Genomic DNA, 21,676 nt, shown 5'->3' with positions numbered 1-21,676 from the left:
AGCTCTTTTGAGAAAAAGCTCTTTTCCAAGTTATGCTTCCCAAAATTAATGTACATTATCTATCACAGATTATTGGTTAACCTCTACCTCATTTTTTTTTTCCCTGTACAGACTGAGTTTGAATTTCCACCTCCTTTTCCTGACTGACATCCAACAAAAAGCTAGATAGATTTATGCATATTTTAGTACATTGCAGTGAAAATAATAAATTTTGTTTTAGCTTGGCAGTTCAGAAAACATGGAAGGGAAATAATTGTCAGTCAAGGCAGTTTAAATTATTTTACTTTTTATTCAGACAGAAAAAAATTAAAATATTTTGAGTCAAAAAATGCTTCGTTTCACTTCAAATGAATTATTTTGATTCCTAAGGCATTTCACTATTTGACATTTTAAAAAATACATTTGAAATACTTTTCAAAGCTAAAAGTCACTTCAAATGGGAAACCAGAAATCTTTCAACTTCTAGGGTGTTTTCCAGTTCTTTTCTGTTAATGAACAATTTGTTGGAATTGATTAGAAGTCATAAAATGTCCGGTCTCTCTGGACCCACATTTTCCACAGAAAAAAAGAAAATGCCATGAGCTATTAATTTAGCTACCCAGAGGAAAAAAAAGAACATAAAGAAAACCAAAACCCAAAACAAAGTGGAGGCCATGTAAGCAGCTCTCGTGGACTTTCTTGCCCTTAGTTTCACATTTTTCTTCCCCTGCTGACAGACCTCTCTCACCCACTAATTGTATAGAGAGGGAAGGAAGTGGTGTACGCTCCTTTCCAAATTGGCTGTCAACTAGTTGGTCACATATTTGCTACTTGGTTAGATTTTGCAGAGAACTGGTAATATTTTTTTTTTTTCAAAATGTGTATTTCAGCTCCTGAATTTCTGACATGTCTTGTGTTCTGCCGTGTTTTGTAACATCTTGTCAGACATGGCAGTTTGAAATAAGGCAGTGTGACTGCTGGTAGCCAGTCATAGCTTGAAAGTTGTACAGCTGGGTGGAAGAGACTTCCACATTTCCTTTTGAAGATTGTTTCAGATAGCAAAAAGTAAAGTTAGCATGACACAAAAATACAAATCCAGTAATCTTATTACACTTTAAACAAAGTGATATTTGCTCAATATTTCTCTAAAGTGACGTACAATATATACTATATCAAAGCAGAACAAATGAAAGGTCTGGTCACCTTTTTGTTTAGATAAAGAAATTTGACTGTTTAGCTGAGCTCATCAGAATCCAATCAAAAAAATCAGTTTTATGTTTATAAAGTAGTAAGTTTCAGAATTACACAGATGATCCAGACAGTTACTGTCATTTTTATTGACATATTTAACTAAAAATTGACATCCTTCAATGCAGAAATATGGCAATTTATTAATGTGTTTCCCAAATTTTATCCTCATATTTTTCATCTTATTAAAAGAGGTTAGATTGATAAGCTAAATAAACAGTTTTTCAGAGATGGTTGCTAATGGGTTACAAATCTAGGTGGGGTTTTTTTTCCCTATGAGCTTGGGGAAAATCTGTGTAAAGTAAAAGGCCATGTCATCTGCAACTGGAGCCACTGCGAATTAGCAATGCGTGTGCAATCCACTCATTTAAATCAGTTACAGCATCTGGCTTTGAGATCCTGGCCATGTCTTCACTGCAGCTTAGAGGTGCGATGCCAGCTGACAGGGACGTGCCTGACCCACTGGAGGGGGGACGCTGGGCACCCACAGGGGCTCTGGCTACTCTGGCTTCCTGCACTCCGCCGGTGGGACTGCAGCCACATCAGCATGGGTACCTTGCTAGCGGCTGTTAAAACAGGCTTGAGCAGGTCTCTGGAGGCCAACCACACCTTCTGATCACCACACCTACATAACCAGCTAGACTTACCTTCTTCCTGGCATAATGCTGGAAAGACAACTGAGCCATCCTTGTATCACATCTGGTTGCCTTTGTCGGAGACAGCCACAAGTGAATTCAGCTCAGAGGGACCGGATTTACACTCCTCAAAGCAAGAGTGTTCAGACTTAAAGCCTGACTTCTGGTCAGTAGGCAATTGCTTTTCTGGTATATTCTTTATATGAAAGCTGCATCACATCATGGTTTTTCTATACTGCAGTATGGGTATAATGCATGTTTTTAAGTCAAAACTCTGAAGTTTCACATTTGAGTACTCACTAGTTAACATTTCAATACTTACTGGTTAACAGTTCAATACTTACAGGCTAATTAGGCATTTCATAGTATAATAAAATGTAGTTATAGAATGCATATGATTTCAGTATATAACACACACACCTACACATGAATTATATCTGCACAAGCTCTCTCTTCATGAGCAGATAAACACACCCATGATAAGTAGATCATTCTGTGTACAAAGGCATATGAATTTCCTGAGTCAAGATGATGTTTCTTATGCACCTACGCAGATTTCATAGAATAAAGCTCTGCTGGAATTTGCCTGAAAATAACAGGGGGCAAATTAAATTTTCAAGTGGAATTCAGAACAATAGTAATATTTCCTGAAAGGCTACTAATTCTAGTGAAGCTATTTCAAAGGCCACATTCTTTGCAGGTCGCTATGGAAGGTTAGCTCATGTTATAAAATGATAGCACCCTTATGTGGTCTGAGCTGAGCTGAGCAGGTTACACCTGCTGTGCCCACTTTTTTTCCCCCTCAGTTTCAGTTCTGCTTGGTCTAGCACGGACTGGTGCTGAATGAATAGAAAGCAGCAATATAAAGAAATCTGCGCCATATCTCAGGCATTTTTTTTTCCTTTTTGAGTCTGTCTAAGATGCAATTAACTTCTCATAAGACATAAAATAACAACATTCAAAGCCAAAATTACTAGCTGGTATTATTCCATGTGTTAAATTACCAGAACACTGAAGCTGAAGATGGGAAACACCCCATAAAATAACTCATTATGAACAATGCTGGTTTTCTCTTCTTGTTATTTTGGGTTTGCACATCCCTTTGATAAATTTAGTTAAGAGGGACAATGCACCCACTCTAGTGCTGAGGACTACAAGAAAAAAGCCTGTTCCAATCAGAAAATATTTTCAGATGACCCAGTAGGGAGTAGGCTCTAAAGCTATTTTATATTTATTTGGGTTTCTCTGAAGATGCCAATAGATGTCAATTACACTTTTAAATAAGCTAGTCCAGACCCTGAAGAGAGTGTATCCTGTGGCTGTGTGAAGCTCAGCCTGCTTTTGCAAAATCTGGTCATAACCTGTAAATACTCAGAGGATGAACTGAAGCTAATGTCCCTCTTCTGTGGCTAAACTGGTGTCAGAGGAGTTTTAGTTACAGCAATACACCTGCTCAGTTTTAACAGCTTTCTCCAGTATTTTTCCACAGAAGTTTCCTCATTCTTGATAAATCAAAAGCTTGTTGCTTTTTTCCTCCAGAGAGTCTTGTCTGGTCTCTCAAGTCCTACTTCACCTGTCTAAAACCTTGCCTTACCCCTGACTGGTGTATCTTCATGCCTCACAATCTGCGGTGAGTGTATTCTTACAGCTAGAGAAGGGGAGAGGGGAAATAATTGAGGAGGAACACAGTTCAGACGTGAGAGTCTTCTCATATTAGAAGAAAACAAAGGAACAAGAAAAGCAGAAACTAATGTTTTCAGGGAACCTGAGATATAGTCTTGAATACCAATAATATAAAATCAAGCAAAAAGACATGGGGAAAAATAAAATAGAAAGTGCCTGAGGCACATAGGGATGCCTGTGAAGAAGCAGTGCTGAAAGATACAGAAAATTAGTTTTCGGCTCAAAAATGAGAAAAATAGCAGATCTTCTTTATACAGCTCCGTGCTTTCTCCTCTGTGCTGCTCAGTTCTGAAAACAGCATTGTCAGGAAAATGCTGACAACCTACAGAAAAATAGTGCAAGTGGTTCTGGGAAGAACTAATAGAGAATTGAAGTTTCCTACGGATGAGTTGTGTGCCTCTTCTTCTCATCACCCATCCACTGCAATTATCTCAGATTCTTCCTTCATTTTGTCTGTGATCGCCTCTCCCGCCAGTGCCTTTGGAGCATCTCCAATTCTCCACCTCTCATCTGCTGGACTCTTTCCCAAGCTAGGAAGAAAACATCATGTCTGTTCTCATGCCGAAGACTTTCCCACAGTGGGCAGAGTAGCTGCATCCCTCTCCTCTGCTCAGCCCCTGGTTTCTCCAAAACTCCTAAACAGTGCAGAATAACCTCTATAAATACTGAATTTGGCCAATGGCTTCAAATGTTTTTAAGGGAGGACTGAGAGATAAACAGACAAATCCTGCAATCATGTAACTTTCGTTTGTGTAGGAAACCAGGCTGAAAAATAGTTAGAAGCCTCAAAGGATTGATTTATGAGGAAAGATGATCACTGTGGTATTTGTTATTATGAGGTAGGTCTTTCTCCCTCTCTCCCTGTGGTTTTGACCAAAAATTCCATTCTGGACCCAAGAAACTTTTCCCAACAAAAGTTTGTTAAAACTTGTATGTTCCCATGAAACATGTCAGTTTCTAGGATCGGCATTTTTCCGATGAAAAAATATTTTCTTGAAACACTTGACCAGCTCTATTGACCACATGAGCTATAATAATTTGTACTTACAGACTGGGCAGACTGGAAGAGCAGAAAATGTTAAACCAAACAGCATCCACCCAAGCTAGAATAACTAAGACGGATTCTCAGTCCTTATGTCACAGGACACTGCTTTCTATCAGCTGGGACTAGGAAAGCTTTCATCCACTGACAGAACTTTATAATTTCAGGTTCCTATCTGATAAATAAACTTATCTTGCATTACTTTGGGATAGAAAGACCTGAAAAGTCCACATTTACTTTGAGGAAAAGTCTTATGGTGATGGGATTTTCCCACCACTTTTCTTGGATGAAATCTCTTTAAACTCTGAGATGCCTGTTCCCTTCTTCGGTAGCACCTCGTTGCCCATAAGAACCATGTTTTTCAGCGTAAGTGATGGCATCAGAATCTGTCCCTGAATGAGGAGTTCAGTCACTCTTATCAGTGACTCCACTGCCAGGAATGTTCACTGGGGAAGCGAGGTCAGATTTTGCTTGTACGAGGTGATGGGCTATAATTTAGCAAAGGAAATCCTTTCCTTTTGTGTGCTGCTTGTTTGTTTGTTTGTTTGTTCTAGATAAAATCGTTAAGACTTTAGCTAAAACCCTGTGCTTAGCTTATCCAGATTGTTTGCTTTACTAAAAGGTTGCAGTCCAACCCCTGCAAAGCAATAATTAGAGAGCTTTGCTTTTTATTGCCGCATTTAAGTGTTCCTGGAGCAGTGGCTGCTCTGCCGGAGGAGAAGGAGCAGATGATATATGTTTTGCTTCTTTTTAATCTGTCGTCCAGCGTCACTACTATTCCAACAGTGGGCCTCCTGATTTTGTTCCTTGTTTTTAAATTAACTGAAAAAATACTGCTTATGAAAGGTGAAAGCCTAAAGAATTACAAGCAGCCCGATCAGCTTTGCTACATCCTTTAATGTACTACTGCTCGCTAGTAATCCTGAATCATTAGCTGGGAGAGACTAGCCCTTTTGGAGTACTTGTGCATTGTGCACGGTACTAGAGAGTACAGTACTTGTACTTTTGGAGTACTTGTACATTGTGCACTGTACTGTATACTAAGAGAACCTGGAGGGTTTTCTTTCCTTTGTCTCTTTCCATTTGGCTTCTTTGCGAGTGGAGCCTCTACTGACATCCACTGGTAGCCACAGGACAGCTGCAGCCCTGCAAACTGCTTGTAACCCACCCGTGCTAATCCTGTCTCCTGTGCCAAGTCATTGATTTAGTACTGTGCTAGATGTCAGCTCAAATGTAAGGTCAAAATAATGTAATCCTTCCAGTTCCTCCCTCCATCCCAGAGGAATGGCCCCCTTCCCCTTCCACGGTGGTAAATAAATTCAAGAGATTAAAACCTGCTAGGAATTTCTTTGGCTGTGCTCACCAATTAGCAATACAGAAAATCAAACCACAGTTTCCTAGGTGTAGTGGGAATTTATAGGGAATGAGAGCTACCTGGAACATGAGCTTGTATGTTACTCATTATAATCTTTTTTTTAAAACGGCAATAAATTAAGACTTAATGATGAAGGGGGCAGGAACGAGGATTAGAGACCAGATGGGAAGAGCTGAGGGCTCTTTGCTGTATACGCTGTGCCACTGACTCTTTCTAGTCATTAATCCCAGAGCCTGTCCTGTCCATAAGTACTACAAGTACTGCAGTACGAGATGAGTGTGAAGATAATTAAGAATACACCTATCAGCATTAGCTTCTTCTGGCTTGGTGTGACTGTCTCCAGATCACGTGGGCATGTCTGCAATATAATAAAACTCCTGGGGGTGTGGGACTTTGGGTTGGGTCCCTGTGAATTTGCATGGTTTTGCACAAAGGAAATGGAGAAGAAACTGTGCTGTAGACGTTGTGAGACTTAGTGGGTAAATCAGGAGCCAGAACAGGGTGCTCAAGTTTGGCCAAGTACATTATTTTCTATATACTTTTAGCCAGTTCTTTGCACACAGACTTAGTTATCTCTTACTTAACTCGTTTGGTAGTTATATTCAGTAACCAAATATCAACTCTTATACTTACTTGTAATCTCCGTTCATTTCTTGTGTGTATTTTGGGGTTTTTTTTAACCATTTTATGGTCACCTTAGTCACATGCTATTGTTTCTCATTCCTGATTTGATAAATGGAATTAGTAAGGAGGGCTGGTAAAGAACAGGAGGACACAGATCAAGCCATTCACTTTTTACTTTCTCAGGAGGAGTAGCAGCCATTTTAAGAATCAGAAAAGTATGGCAGAAATCATTAAGGTCTTTCCTTTTGTTTTGATCATGACATCAGTGTTGACCTGCATCACTGTAACTGGAGCATAGAGCTGGCTATGCTCGTGGAGGCTCAGCAAAACATTTTGCTGATCCCAAATTTAAAGGTCTGCCTTATTGTCCCACCAAAATCAAGGACCCCCAGCACCAAAGACTCAGGATGCTTGTCCCTCACACTGCATTCAAATCTCTAGAATGGGATTGACTTAGTATTTATTGGAGAAAAGCATCAGCTTTGTGGTCACTAGTGGTATTGCTTCTAAGCCACAGTATTTCTAGAACAACATAAAATTCTCACCGGTGGTAGCTGAGAAAAAGCTGAGTCGCTGAAAGCAGCAGCAGATTTGATGAGCACATGTAAACCTGAGGTCCTGTGTACCTTCACATAACAACATTGCGGTTGTGCAGTCAGTTTTGATGTTTGCTGTGTTTGCTGTCGGCTTTTGCTTATGAGGAGCCTTACAAGGTGCCTAGGAGAGGCAGAGTGGCTGCTGCTGTGGTGACACCCAGCACCTACCTACCTGTGGCTGCTGATGGAAAGATGTTCATGAAGAAGTATTCATCATGAGCACCATCCCCAGGCTCCCTGGTCTTTGCCCCACAGCCCAGCTGGCTCCCAGCCTGCGTATGGGAGTGTCACTCCAGCCCTTCATCCTCCTGTTTCATCCAAGCCTGTTTTGCTAAGGAGCCTCAAATGAGTCCTGCAGCAAATGGACAGTAGTTTTTGTCCACTGAGGTGTGGAAAAGCCTTCTGTTCCTCAATTTCTGTAGTTATTTAAGATTTATATATTTTTAAAACCACAAATGATTAATCTGCGAGAAAGTGAAGCTGAACAAACGAGTGGTGGGGTTCCCAGTGAGGTGAAAGGAGTTATCCAAGCAGGCTGTTAGTGGAACCTAACTTTATTTGGCCGGGTCTTTGAGCTCCTCTGTTCCCCCAAGCTATTTGATGCTATTTTCCACTGTGCATATGCATCTGTTCATGTAATTTAGAAATTAATAGTTTAAAAACACTCCAGAAAATTACTTAGTATGTTTCAGCTACTTTTAAAATAAAACCTATAAATTCTCTATGAATGAAACTTGGGGGGAAACAGAGCATACCAACTTCATTTCCCAGCCTTTGGTGCGCTGACTGGGCCATGTACATCATCTGTATTAAGGCATCCACAGCCTAACATCATAAGGATAAGCGTTAGTGTTTTCTCCTGGAGTCCAAACAGTATTTAAATTGGAAGTTGGAATGTCAAAGCCGAGAGATCTGAGTGTGCCTTTTCCTTATGGAAAGTTCAATGCTTGGGAGTTCTTAATCAAGATTGTCAGACGTTTCCTGCTCATTTTCAGCCACCAACGGCAGGCATAGGTGACTCCCTCCTTGCTGTCGAGGGGCGGACAGAGCAGTACTGTGTGATCTGTTGCCCACTGAGCCACCTGCAAGTCGTTTCGCTCCAGCTGTGGTAGACCTCATGCAGAAACACAGCCTCGAAAGAGCTGGCTCCTGGCCAACAACACTGTTAGGGGTTTTTAGCTTAATTCTTTCACTGACCTCCTCCTGAGGAGCATAATTCATTAAGTACAGTATCATAAAGGCCATGGCGATTAGAAACAGAAAACACTGCCACCAATGTAGCCCATAAAGGAGGGATCAACAATACAGTGTGTGTGTGTGTGTGTGTGTATATATATATATATAAAGTTCATGTTAGTTTAGAGCTCCTCGTGTTAGGAGCTGAGAAGGAAACGTCTCCAGCTTTGCTTGCTTGGGATCTCTAGGTATAAGTTTAAATGGATAATATTTAGTCTGTGCTACTGTAAATCCCAGTGTGGGGCACAGCAGGCTATCCACAGTGATCATGCTCCTAAGCAAGGATGTGTGGCAAGGATAAGGGTCACAAGTCAGAGCACTCCACGGAGTCCTCTGCTGTGAATGGAAATGCAAGATCTCACATCACCTCACAGCATCACTACTTAAAGGGGAAAATAAAAGAAGAGAGGGTAGGATACACAGGGTTAAGCATGCTTAAAGTCCATTTTGTACATTTCCACACGCTGATCCAGAAAAACAGTTATGTTTAAGCACAAATATCATTCTGTTATCCTCCCGATGACGTTTTGGGTAATTCAGGGTTATGACTGGCAGGCAAAAAGTCTTGTTGATGGAGGTAGTTCTGAGACATTTTGAAGGTACAAAACACTGGGGTAACCTTTTTTGATCAACCAATCTCATGGTAAGTAGGACTATCATTAAGCTATCATTAGGCTATACCCATATTTGGTTTTGGATTGCAGCCAAGAGAAGAAATTTTGTTCATCTTCAGAGTCCAATGACTCGTGTAATGATTATTAGCAATAGCAGACTTCGAGGGCTTGCCATGCAAAAGCTGAAGGAATTTGAAGTTTTAGTTATGTACTCGTTGTTCTTCCTTGTCTGATGGTTAAAAAAAAAAGAAAAGGATTACTGATGAGGGTCATACCATTGTATGACCATTATATGTTTTATTACAACCATCCTGCTTCCTCTTCCTCAGTCTTTGGTTTCTATGGGTTTGGGTTTTTTTTTTTGAGGAATCTATCACTTCTTGGATCTCCTCGTTCTTCTTCGACCTGCCTGTGAGTGCAATTCAGATTTCATGTCTGACACAAGGCATAGAGACTTGTAAATACTGATGGTAAAATACAGCTGATTTTAATTATATAAACACTGAATTGCTTCATTTGCACAAAGCTCACACCTTCAGATATAAATAATAGTGGAAGACTGTGAGAAATGGAATTAACTAAAGAGTTATCAGGAAGTCTGCAATAGAAGCTATAGTGTGTAATTATTCCAACCTAAGGCATCTTGTTTCAGTTCCTTTGACTATTTTGATTGTTTTTATTCTGGGTTGGGGTTTTAATGGGTCTTTTCAAATTTATGAGAGATATAAGTCCTAGGGGAGAATGAGAACCTTAGGTTTGTTGTAACAAACACTGCAGTAAACACTGCAGCATCAATTTACCTGTCTCTCTTCTGTTTCAATACACAGTTATTCTTCATATAAATGATACAGGTTACCTCCATTTAGAACCTGGTGAGTACTTGAAGATCAGACCATTTTTTATCTGGAATGACAATATTTTTTTTAATGTACAACATAAAACATTCAAAATTTAATACATATCCAGCCTTTCTGGATATGGTTTCCTGACTAAGTAGCCATATACACATTCATCTGAAAACTGTTTCAGACACAGGACTTGTTTGCTTTATTGGCAGCAGTATAAAATTACACAGGTATCAATCACCTATAGGACTTGAAACATGCAATCTCTCCTCATTATTGAAACACAACACAGTATAGCACACCGTATAGCACACCGAGGGCTAGATCATGCCTTGTACCTTGTTAAGAATGAAGTGTTAAGGGATAACACTGTAACCACAAACTCCTAGGGCTTTCCCAGTCAGTGCACCCTGTCTTCAGTGATACAGCATCCTTGAAGAAAAGGCAATGTGCACCTTTTCCTTTCCTGAGTAGTTCCCTTTGGAGGTTTAGATGAACGTAGGAACACGGGCCTACTTTCTTCCTCATCAGTTCAGTTAGCTCCTATGCATGGGAAAGGGAGGTCATGAGAAAGGAGGCAGTCGGTTGTCCCTATTGGGCTTCTGATCAAGCCATGCCATTTGGTAATAAATTTTCCTTATTTGATTTCTTGCTGTTGGATACACAGGACCAGATCCAGAAAGGGAAGGAGTCATTATGGTGCCCAGTGTTGCGATATTTCAAAGTTATACGTAGGAGTGGTATTCATAATATTGCTGTGTGTGCCAAAGTTGCTGAGATATGTAAAGGTGAATGGTAGGCAACTCAGAGTGAGATTCACAAAAGGCATCTCTTTAAGTGGGAGAAAAAAAAACACTGAAAAAAGGATCTTCCCTGAGATTTCTCTTGGCAGTTTCAGGGCTGCAGTTAGATGATGCTGTGAAACGGATTCCATGCTTGAAATCCCTCCTGGTTTTCTGTCCCAGTTCTGGAAGGTGACAGCTGCCAGATGTATTAGACCTAATTATAGACTATATTTTCATTGTTTGTCAGTGGCATTCTTATATGACTTATCTAAAGCCCTTAAGTTGGGATAGTGATCAGTGTAGGCTTCTCTGATGAGGGGTTAGACAATTCCAGGGAACAAGTCAGCAAGCATCCCATCTGAACTGCCCTCTTAGGGCTATGTATACTATTAAATTAAATAAAGCCAAGGTTCCCCCTTTGGCCTTTAGGCCAGCTGGTACTCTTTGATAATATCTGTATTATTAAATTCTCTTATTCTCCAAAACAAGATGGCTGTGCTGAAACTGCCCATGGCAAAAGGTCCTTGGCCTGTGGTGATTCTCAAATTGTCTGGGAGAGTACAAGTTGATCTGGGTCAGCATACTCCATGGACTAGTGACTTAATAGTTTGCATGGTCAAGCTGTAGTGCATGTGTTCATGACCAATTTCAGTTTTTCTATCACCAATTTAAGCACATCTGGAAATCCTATTAGTATACAGGCCATGCTAATGTGAAAAGAACTATATCACTTTCATGCGGGAGACACATCTCTGATATGTTTATGCTCTGCTTTGTTATCCATTCCACTCTTGTTATTGGTGATAGAGGAAAGTCTGGAAAGCAAAGCAAATTGTTTGAAAAATAGTGATCTCTTATTCTTCTCTTTAGATAATTTCTCTCTCTCTGTCCTCTCATACCATACATCTATTTAGTAGCTGGGTTTTGGGGGAGCCTTTTCCTGAGTGAAGGTTAATATTGTTTGAAAGTTGATGTATAAAAAAGCAGGTGTATAGTAGAAAGTTTCGCAAATGTTGTAATATCTGCTGCACAAGGGCACCTTGAAGAGGCAATCTGGCATGACATTTTTAGTTCTAGTGTGTTGGTTATTTGTATTTGTGGTTCTACCATATTCTTCATTGCTTATAACGTAACGTAACATAACATAACGTAACATAACTAACATACTTACTTGTTGTGGGTATTGCACTATTTTCTCACACAAATACAAAAGCAAATGCAAATACAGAATCAGAAACCTGGTCGTGATTTTATATTAGGAAGATCTGCAGGAACTTGATTGTGGAGCATTCAAGAAAGAAAACATTCCCTCTTTCTTCCACTGTTGTTCTGTTGTCATCTGGACCTGAATATTATAGGCATTGCAACAGGTCTGGGGTCAAAGTAAGATGAAGTGTGCGTGCATTGAAATTAACCATGTTTTGCCTTTGCTTTTGCTAGAATTTTCAGTCTTTTATTCAAGGTGTTCCACTCTTAGCTGGGTTGAATTGCTGCCCAGAGATGCCTCTAAGCTGCCATTCACTCTAGAGGGAGCCTAGGGTGTAGGTGGCTCAGTAAAACACTTAGAGCGGCATAATTTATGCTTATGGGTGCAACACATTCTTGGATCAATCTGATGTTTTGTGCAGTTGCTTGGCTGAATGGTTATGTGAGCAAGAGCAGCTTCCTTGCTAACTGCTTGGGGAAGAGCAGCCCTTTGGGAAAGCCTCTTAGTTTCATCCCAGCAGAGCAGGAAGGGTTAACCCTTCAGTATTCACTAGAACCACTTAAGTCATTTCCTATTGTCCTGGTTTCAGCTGGGATAATTTTTTTTTTCCTAGTAGCTGGTATACTGCTGTGTTTTGGATTCAGTATGAGAATAATGTTGATAACACGCTGATGTTTTAGTTGTTGCTAAGCAGTGCTTACACTGGTCAAGGACTTTTCAGCTTCTCGTGCCCTGCCAGCGAGAAGCTGGGAGGGGGCACAGCCAGGACAGCTGACCCCAACTGGCCAAAGGGCTATTCCATACCATATGGCGTCATGCTCAGTATAGAAACTGGGGGAGCTGGCTGGGGGGCAGCGATTGCTGCTCAGGAACTGGCTGGGCATTGGTCGGTGGGTGGTGAGCAATTGCATTGTGCATCACTTATTTTGTATATTCTTTTATTTTGTATATTCTTTTATCATCATTATTGTTATTTTCCCTTCCTTTCTGTCCTATTAAACTGTCTTTATCTCAACCCATGAATTTTACTTTTTTTTTCCCGATTCTCTCCCCCATCCCACTGGGAGGGAGTGACCGAATGGCTGTATGGTGTTTAGCTGCCTGCCCAGTTAAACCACAACAGTCCTTTTTGGTGGCCTACGTGGGTAACACCTATGGTAACAATGCAAAGCATATGCTGCTTGTTAATACAGATGGGCAGTGAACTAGCAAGGCATTTTTAAAGTCTTTCAGTGCTGTATGGTGCAGTGAGAATATGCACCCTTGAGCCAATCTGAAGTATGTTTGTCCACAATTGCATTACTGTATGTGTCTGAGTTAGTGTCTTCATTAAAATGATAAGTTTCTCTAAAAGCTGCAAATGACAAGTGACCTTATAATGTAACATGGTCCCGCTTAGTCTCCAGGAAAGTATTAAATGTCAGGACTTATAATTGTAAGGATTTTATATTTATGAAGGTCAGTTCAAGTGTGAGTAATATAACATAATATTACATTTAAACTAAGATCTGTGTTCATAGGAACCTTTTAAAAACACCCAGCTGCCACTGCTGAAATAGTGCAATGATAGATGATGATTTTTTTAGACTTAACACATATTGTGAATTTGCAACTCATGTAGGGTTTGTATTAAAAGCTGACACGATATTTTAATTTAAACAGAGGTTAGATTATTAAAGTTGGCGAACAGCCAGAAATATAGCAATGTTAAAAAATGTCCATTTACTTGACTTTTGCTCTCCTTTGTTTTCATTGGTAAAATACATTAAAAAATTCACCTGAGTTGTTGCTCATAATTAATATTTTTCATTCAAAAATTGGCACATTTTGCCTTTATTTGAGGGTTGACATTGCAAGCCAGAGTATAATAAAACTTTTTCAGTGATAAAGTGAAAAGAAACCTCATTCCAGAGATTGTATATCTCACTAACATTAAATTTATTCAGGTCAATTCACTATTCAAAATGATGGATATTAAAGACTTGAAGTAGCATTTCTATTGTGTGTTTCTTGGAAAGACAATTTCTTGGGGAGATTCTGTTCCCTTGGAACCTGATGACGATGTGCACACAAGTTATACAGATAACAGATACAGATAAAGCACATTTCATATGAACTTAGTCTTGATGGATGCAGAATGTCCATAGTTATCATTAGCTATAAAACCTCACTGGATGCCCAACACCTTTCAGCACCTGGCAGGATTATGCTCTGCATTTGTATCTTTTCTCTTTCCAACATCAGAGCATCTCATATCTAATGTGTAAAGTATGGAAAGTGCCTGTAGAAGACATAATGGATCAGAACACAATGTGATACTTTTTCTATTTTCCACAGTGTATTTGAGCTTTTGTGCTGAGTTATTGTAGAAGGAACATGCCTAGTCGTTAATTAATTGTTTGGTCTAATCATTCAGGTGACCGCTGCATCCATTTGGACCACTGAGCTGTGCAGAACAGAGGGCTGTACTATCAAGGAGCCTGCCTCACAGCAAATGCCATAAAAGAAACAAGACAGGTAGGATCTCCGGTGATTCATGACACAAGTATATTACAAGGATGGAAAAGTTTTTTAGTTACGGAGAAGTTATAAGAATGAGGAAAAGTTTGGAGCTGGGCCCTTTATGGCTGTAGATTTATTGGCAGAGCTGCAGTATGTTATTTGAGGAGGATCAGGTGATGTGATTCTGGCTTTTTAAATTCCACAAGCCTCCTGTCAAACGATGTAGATACCTCGGACAGCATTCATATAGCCAAATGTAGGTAGCTATAACGCAGACAAGTCTGAGCAAATCATCAAAATTCCTCCTATAGTCAGTGGAGAGGAACAGAGACTTTTAGGATGCGATTACCAAAACAGACCTCTAAGTTAAGTGAATCATTCTCTGAAGGAGTGTATTTCTCTTGTCAACAAGACAATTTAAGATGAATATTTCAAATATAAATATAGTAATCTATACTCTCTGTCTATACAAGACAGTGAAATAGGCAGGGTGAGAGGTAATGTGGGTCTCTTAGGTAGGTGGGATTAATTGTTCTTCATGGATGACTGTTAGTCTAGGGTTCAGCTTCATCTTGTCTAATTACAGGCATTTTACTGATATGCTTAATTTAGGAATCCAGTTGCCAAAAGTTGCCCTACAGTTTTTAGTTGTGCTACAGTTTCTGTTCTATGCAATAGAAATAGACAGGCATATTCAAAGGAGGACTCAGGGCTTAGGTGGAGTGAATAGCTCTCTGTAAATTCTGATTTCTGGAGTGTCTTCTGCTACCTGGGAGTTGTCATGTGCTACATGTGTTACAGAATGCTTACAACACCTTCAAATCTCTCTCTCTCATACCAAGACATGCCTGGGTCCAGAGTTTTATAAATCCTGAGTCAGAACCACAAAAATATTCTGTCAGGGTTAGAAATTTTGATATCAGAGTTGTCTAAAGACAACTCTAAAGACATAAAGGATATATGCTTCAGCCCTCAGTGAATCCAGATCTTTGTGTGAAGCAGTTTTGATCATATAGTCTCCTTACATGTCTCTTAGCAATCCCAAGTATATTCAGCCTACTCCTTCTACCCATCCTTCCTTCAGACTTGCCTCTGTTTCAACTACAGCATCTTCCTCTCCCACACCTACAGGTGGATCAAGTAACTATTCCTTTCTCTAGGGAATGTTGCCATGAGCAAAAGACAGTGGTATGAAGACAGAAGTAGTTTTCCCATGCATCACAGCAGAGGCAGGAAGAGAGCTGGCTGTCTTGGGCTTCTGGAGACTTTCCTTCTTCTTTCTCTCTACCTTCACTACCCTTGTGTGGTTCTGAATAGGTGGTGGTGAGTGTTTTGAATGCTATTATCTCCTTGAAAAGTAATTTCACTGAGTTTCAGTGATTACAGTGATAGGAAGGATAATTTAGCAATTTTAAGTGTAGTCTGAATTAGGCTGTGTATATGAGTGTCTGTATAATGGCAGTTTAGACTGAACCAGCTATTTTATTCTAACAGACCGGGGTTACGAGCACAGTTGCTTTTTAGATGTTTGCTTTTGGTGTTCTATAGGATTAAAATGGGTTATGAAAACATTGGTCAGCCCAGGCCTCCAGCTCCAGCACCATTTACTTTGACTGCAGATGAACATAATGATGAGGTGAAGGACTAGCTCTGATGTATGGGAAAGAAATGAAGCATTTCCTTCTGCAAGGAGCATGTGTTGTCTTTCATAGGAAAGTGTACATGCTTTTTTTCCTTTTGATCTTTATACAGTATTTTCTCTGTACTGTTGAACTACACCAAATGTCTCTTTGAGAGTTAGGCAAACAAATGTCAACCTTTTGCCAACTGGTGTGAAATTAAAAAAAAGGATTTTTTAAAATCTATTTCAACTGCTTTTCTGTCAGACAATGATTGTATAATTGAAAGACATCCAGTTGATAAAAAAGAACATATTTTTTATTGGCAGCACAGTAACATGAGTTCAAAGACTGTATTTGCCAAGAGTGCATAACTCTGTAATGGCCGGCATACTTTTACAAGTGTTCAGTGGTATTACTGACAGAAAGATCGCTTTGGTCCAAGACAGATGTAAAATACTTCATTTAACAAATATTTACTCCACAATTATCTGAAAATGTAGAAAGTACAACCTGACATGTTTGAATATCTAAAGAACCTGTTTATGGGGTATTCTATTATTGTTCCTACATAATAATCCAAAAACTATAGTTGCAGGGGAGGCTGGATGATTTAGGATATTGGTAATAAGATACAAAGCCTTTCACTTCTTGGTCAGCAGTTCAAATCTGGCTTAGGTTGGTAGTAACTCAAAATGATTGCTGCACTATGTGACTAGGGTTAATAATAGGTTGGTGCCTTCTAGCTTTCAGAGTCCACCACCGTAATAACTAAATTGGCATGACAACCACAGGCTATTGTCACTTTTGCAGGGATTAGTGTCACCAAGGAGAAGACCATGAAGGTGGCTGCGAAGGTACAGGACCCCAGCACCTCTTCCACAGAACCGTGCAATTGCCTGCCTTTTGCAGTCTCTAGGAACCTGTCGGGAGTTTGCTCCTACCTCGGCAGTGATGGAGACAGGAAAAACTTCTGCAGATTGAACATCACTGAATGTCAGCATGGAAGTATTAGGAAATACGCATGTCATTATGAATTGTCATTGCAATAGCCACACTGATGGAGAACTGTGTGGCATAATTATTAGCAGGTAATTAGAAGACTAGCCGATGTGTGAGACTTTATCTCAGTTTTTATTTGGGTTTTGCGTTTGGGAAGCAACAGAACACTCAGTTTTTGGTCAGAGGTGTAGATTTTAGATGTGAAAGTGAATACAGTTGCATATTTCAGATGTATAGAGAGTTGAATCTGTTCAAGTCTTACGGCTGTCACTGCTCCTTTGCGGCCGAGCCTCTAACTGGGAAACCAAATGCAGCTGGCACCCATTTCCTATCACCGAGACCAGCTGGCATGGCCCAGCTCACATCCACACCCTTCAACTCTCTTATTGTCTGGAGCAGGACATCATAATAAAACTACTTACAGGCAATAGTCCCTGACCCATGCTAACGCCCGAAGCGTGCTTGGGAACAGTTCTGGAGGAGTATTGGCTGGCCCAGACCAAAACTAGACCAGGGACCATCTGACAGGGTGATGGTGCAAACAATCACGTTCTGGTGCTAGGCACATGCCCAGGCACTCTTTAATTCAGTAGTCTAAGAAAAGCTGTGTGACCTTAGCTAAGAGGTTTTGTCTTCCTTGTTTCAGTTAAATATCTCTGAAGTGGAAATAGTGGCATTTTTGTTTCTTGTGCTTTTATAGTTTTTAGAATAAGATTTGTCAACTGAGCTATGCTTCATAAAAGGCAACAAATTTGATCCATATCTCTAGGCCTGGTATGCAAATAATTGTATGTGAATTGAAGTTTAACATTCATAAGGTGTTGCCCCTCTAGCTGATGGCATTTTTCTGCTTCCATCTCTCATATGCTCATGTGTAAATGCTGTACCTAATGAATTCCAAAATTTCAAGGAATTTGCTGGGTGTGAATAGACAGAATGTTACTGATTTCATGTAAAAAACGGGCAGGTACTAGGCATCTTAAAAGTTGTTCCTTGCTGCCTTTGCTGCGAAGCACCTAACAGTTATGGAACAGAAGGAAGAGCCTGAAGAACCAGTTGTGTAATGGAGATGATTTTATTTCCAGCTTCCACTGTGCAATTGCCGTGGGCCAGAGAAGGGGCACGCAGGCTCCTGGGCCAGATGGAGCTGAGCATCACAGAGTGTTTGGTTTGGAGGAGAGGAGGAACAGAGGAGAACATGCACAAACGGCCTGGCTTGGGGAAGAGGGGGAAAACCCCGGTACGTGGAGAGAAAGAGCAGCAACATGGACAGGGAAAGGTAAAAAAATGAAAAGCACACACAGTTCCTCACACTGGGGGAGAGAGATCCTTGAATAAGGGCAGGCATAACAGTGGGGGTATTTTCAGGAATTTTAATCTAATAGATAAGGTTTTTATTAATTATTAAGCTAACAAAAGTTGTGTGTCCTCTAAAACAGCACAGATTTAACATAACCACAGTTTACATCTGCGTTTTTCCTCTTTCAAATATCTTTAACAACTTTCCTCTCCTTGATTTTGGCAATCTGGGAAGGGCTGTTTGCATGGGTATCTTGATGACTACAGGGTTTTCTCAGCAAACAGATTCCAGCAATGCTGCTTTTTTTTGTAGAAAAATATTTTAGGATATTTATGCTTTTTCCTTGATTTCAAGCTGAGATACTTAGCAACAGGATGTGGTATCCTGACACCATTGCTTATAGGAATTGCCAAAAATGATCCAGTGTACTTCTACCATTTCAGTCCTAATTTGCCTCTGTGTAAAAGTGATAGAAGTCTTTATTTTAAATTATATTCTTTGTCGAATGTTGCACTCTGTAGCAATGATTGATGACTTTGCACTTTAAGAATTTGTTTAAAAACATGCATACCATTACAGGTGGTTCCTTAAGTTACATACATTTAAAGAAAGATATTTAAACACAGAGGCCTGGATTCAGGTAACCGAATTCAGGTGCCTGAGTTAGGATCACAGCCACAGTTTGTTCTCTTTCTCATTACTGGAGAAATAGGCACCACCAGGAGTAATTCGGTCTCCTCCAGCATGTGGGTTGCTCTCTAAGACCTGAACTGCTTTCTGTAGATACCTCTCTGCACTGACTGATGGGCAAAGGCAAAACCAATCCCATTCATGACTGTGCTGCCCCAGTATGGCATGAACCCAGGCCACTGTGCCCAGGACTTTTAGGTAGCTAATTACATTTTGAGTGCCCATTTTTGATGTCTTAGAGGAGCTGACTTTCTTGACTTTCAGCTTCTTTTAGAATATCTCAAACTGGGCATTGTGAAAAACTTGGCTTATGCTTTTACCTAAAACACTTTCTGATTCCTGAGTCCATTTAAAGAGAGAGAGACAAGAGTTGTAGACAGCTGCCTAGTAAAGGCAGAGTAATCCCCTCCTCCATCGTGGAGGCAGGGAACAAGGAGAAGTCAGGTCGCTAACCAGACCCCCGTCCTGGACATCTCTGTTTGTTTTGTTGCTTAGCTCTACCACATGACAGTAGTCAATACTACTTCTTACTCTGTAGGAAAAGCAGCGAAGTACCGCAGCAAGCGCTGAAAGCACCGCACCCTGGTCGTCTGTCAAGGGACAGGCAGGAGTGTTCGTTCCCTGGTTCATGTTGGTTGCTTCCTGGGGCATTCTTTACTACCTGTAGTAACCCCAAAGTGTTTCTTGTTTGTTTTATGAAAGTTTTCCATCCTGAAACACAAATCCACTCTGGCAGCCAGATGGGACTCTGCACCCTTTATCCTGCATTGGGTCAGACCAATACAGGGCAGCAGCCCATCTCTGTGCCATGAAATGGAGGATCAGGGTCTGTTTTCCCTCTGTACATGCTCTGTCTTCATTTGCAATGTGCAGACCTGTGCTAGTCTACAGGCAAAATCCTTCCTGTCTTATACCTGCGTAGCCATGTCGATTTGACCATGGTTGCTCAGTTACAAATGATAATGAAATTAGATCCAATGACACTGCGTGGATGGAACTGAGAATGATATTTTGCTATTGTGCACGTACTTGTAAATGAAAGAGAAAAAATAGATTATATCCTTTGAAAATAAAAAACAGACTTGAAAAAGTTTGTCTGTAGATTTTTTTTAAAATGTAGTTCTACTGACAAAGCTTATAAAAACATTCCAAAGTAATGTAGTGTGATGACCCTTGCTCATAATCACAGAAAACCTCTCCAAGTTTTTGATTTTTTAATAAGCCTATCATTAATCTTCAATGAAAATAATATAGATTTTATGAAGAAAGCTCACCAAAGTTCTTGGAAAACTTACAAGACATTTAACAGCTGAACAGTGTATCTCACAAATGGACTTTAAAGGTGCTCTTTCAAATTGAAGCCTTTATTTGATCTGATTTTATAGTTAGCAATTGCTTTGGTCTGAAACCTCACCCATCCTTTCCAACTAATAACCAAAAGAATCCTGAAATATAGCACTTGTTGGAGGTACAGCATGACAGCCCCTGAACCAATTAGTATTACTCTTAGAGTCTTGAGGTTGGATTTATTATTTGTTCTAAGACATCCTACTTTACCAGAACTGTATATGGTGTATTCTGAACAAAGTAAACTACAGGATTAAGAGTATTTAGTATATATAATAAACGTGTAGCTGAAGTTATGGATTTTTTAAATTTTCTTGTGTGCTTTTTTTTTTTTAAACATTGAGCATTACTCAAATGTTTTCTCCAATAACTTTAATCTGGATTTCCTTTCTGATAAAGCTCTGGTTGTTTGCAGATCCACCCGTCAGTTTTATGAGGATATCTTCGAGACATCACAATTATAAAACAAACTGGAAGGAAGAGCAGCTGTACTTACAAACAAACATCACAGGCACAATTAATCTGCTTACAGGGTTTATGAGGGGAAGCATAAAATATCAAATAAAGGGTAATGGGAAATATTTAAAAAATGCTGAAGCTGGTAACAATCCACAGAGCAGAGCAGCCAGTGCATGTTCAGGAAACAGAATGTAGCTAGTTACTCATTTGGTTGGAAGCCACTAGCTCTCTACCTCCCAATCTGAACTGTAGGGCTGTTTCATGTTTCTAAAAAAGATACAGTCCTAGATATATATACTCCATTTACTTTGTAGATTACAATTTAAAGGATATTCCTTTTTTAAAAGTGAAGATGGTAATAAAATCTCAAGAGGCCAGTTTTGTTTTCTGTTGTTCAACTTAAACCTAGTATGATCCCATTCTTGTGGTTGAAATTTATGTCCCTGCTTAGATAAGAGAGAAACATACCCATACGCATGCTCTTTCGCACTCTCTTTTGCCTTCGCTCACGCACATACCCACACCCCCATGCCAACAGGCATACTGGAAACAGGCATTGAATCAAGCAGGTGTATGACTATTGGATACTTTTTAAAAATCTCACAATATACTTTAAGATAAAAGAAAGAAAGATTCTTCTATACCTAACAACAAACATTATCTTCAACTCCAAAACGCCATTTTAGAATCTGAATTAGTTGGGTAATGCATTTGTGATTTTCTTGTTAACCCTAACAGCAATATTTCCAGCAAATAATAACAGCAAACTATTTCCAAACGGAAATAGTTTGGTATATAAATATCCTGAGGTTTAATATATGACACTGCATCTCCTCATGTCACATGTAAAGCATCTTTATCTCTTTCCCGCTCACTGTTCATAGAGTC

The 21,676-nt window shown here is 39.8% G+C and overlaps 1 long non-coding RNA gene across 2 annotated transcripts in view; it reads left to right on the top strand.

The window, feature by feature from the left end:
- LOC142407625 (uncharacterized) overlaps positions 1-21,331 on the top strand; it is a 40,926-nt gene extending 19,595 nt beyond the window's left edge. For both annotated transcript variants that reach the window (XR_012774989.1, XR_012774988.1), the window contains 3 exons: positions 14,286-14,386; positions 18,078-18,271; positions 20,745-21,331. This is a non-coding gene — a long non-coding RNA (uncharacterized LOC142407625). The remainder of the gene's footprint in view (positions 1-14,285; positions 14,387-18,077; positions 18,272-20,744) is intronic.
- Positions 21,332-21,676: the final 345 nt, after the last annotated feature.

The sequence above is a fragment of the Mycteria americana genome, chromosome 3, assembly GCF_035582795.1.
Source record: "Mycteria americana isolate JAX WOST 10 ecotype Jacksonville Zoo and Gardens chromosome 3, USCA_MyAme_1.0, whole genome shotgun sequence".
Lineage (NCBI taxonomy): Eukaryota > Metazoa > Chordata > Aves > Ciconiiformes > Ciconiidae > Mycteria > Mycteria americana.
This window is presented reverse-complemented; position numbering and strand designations above follow the sequence as displayed.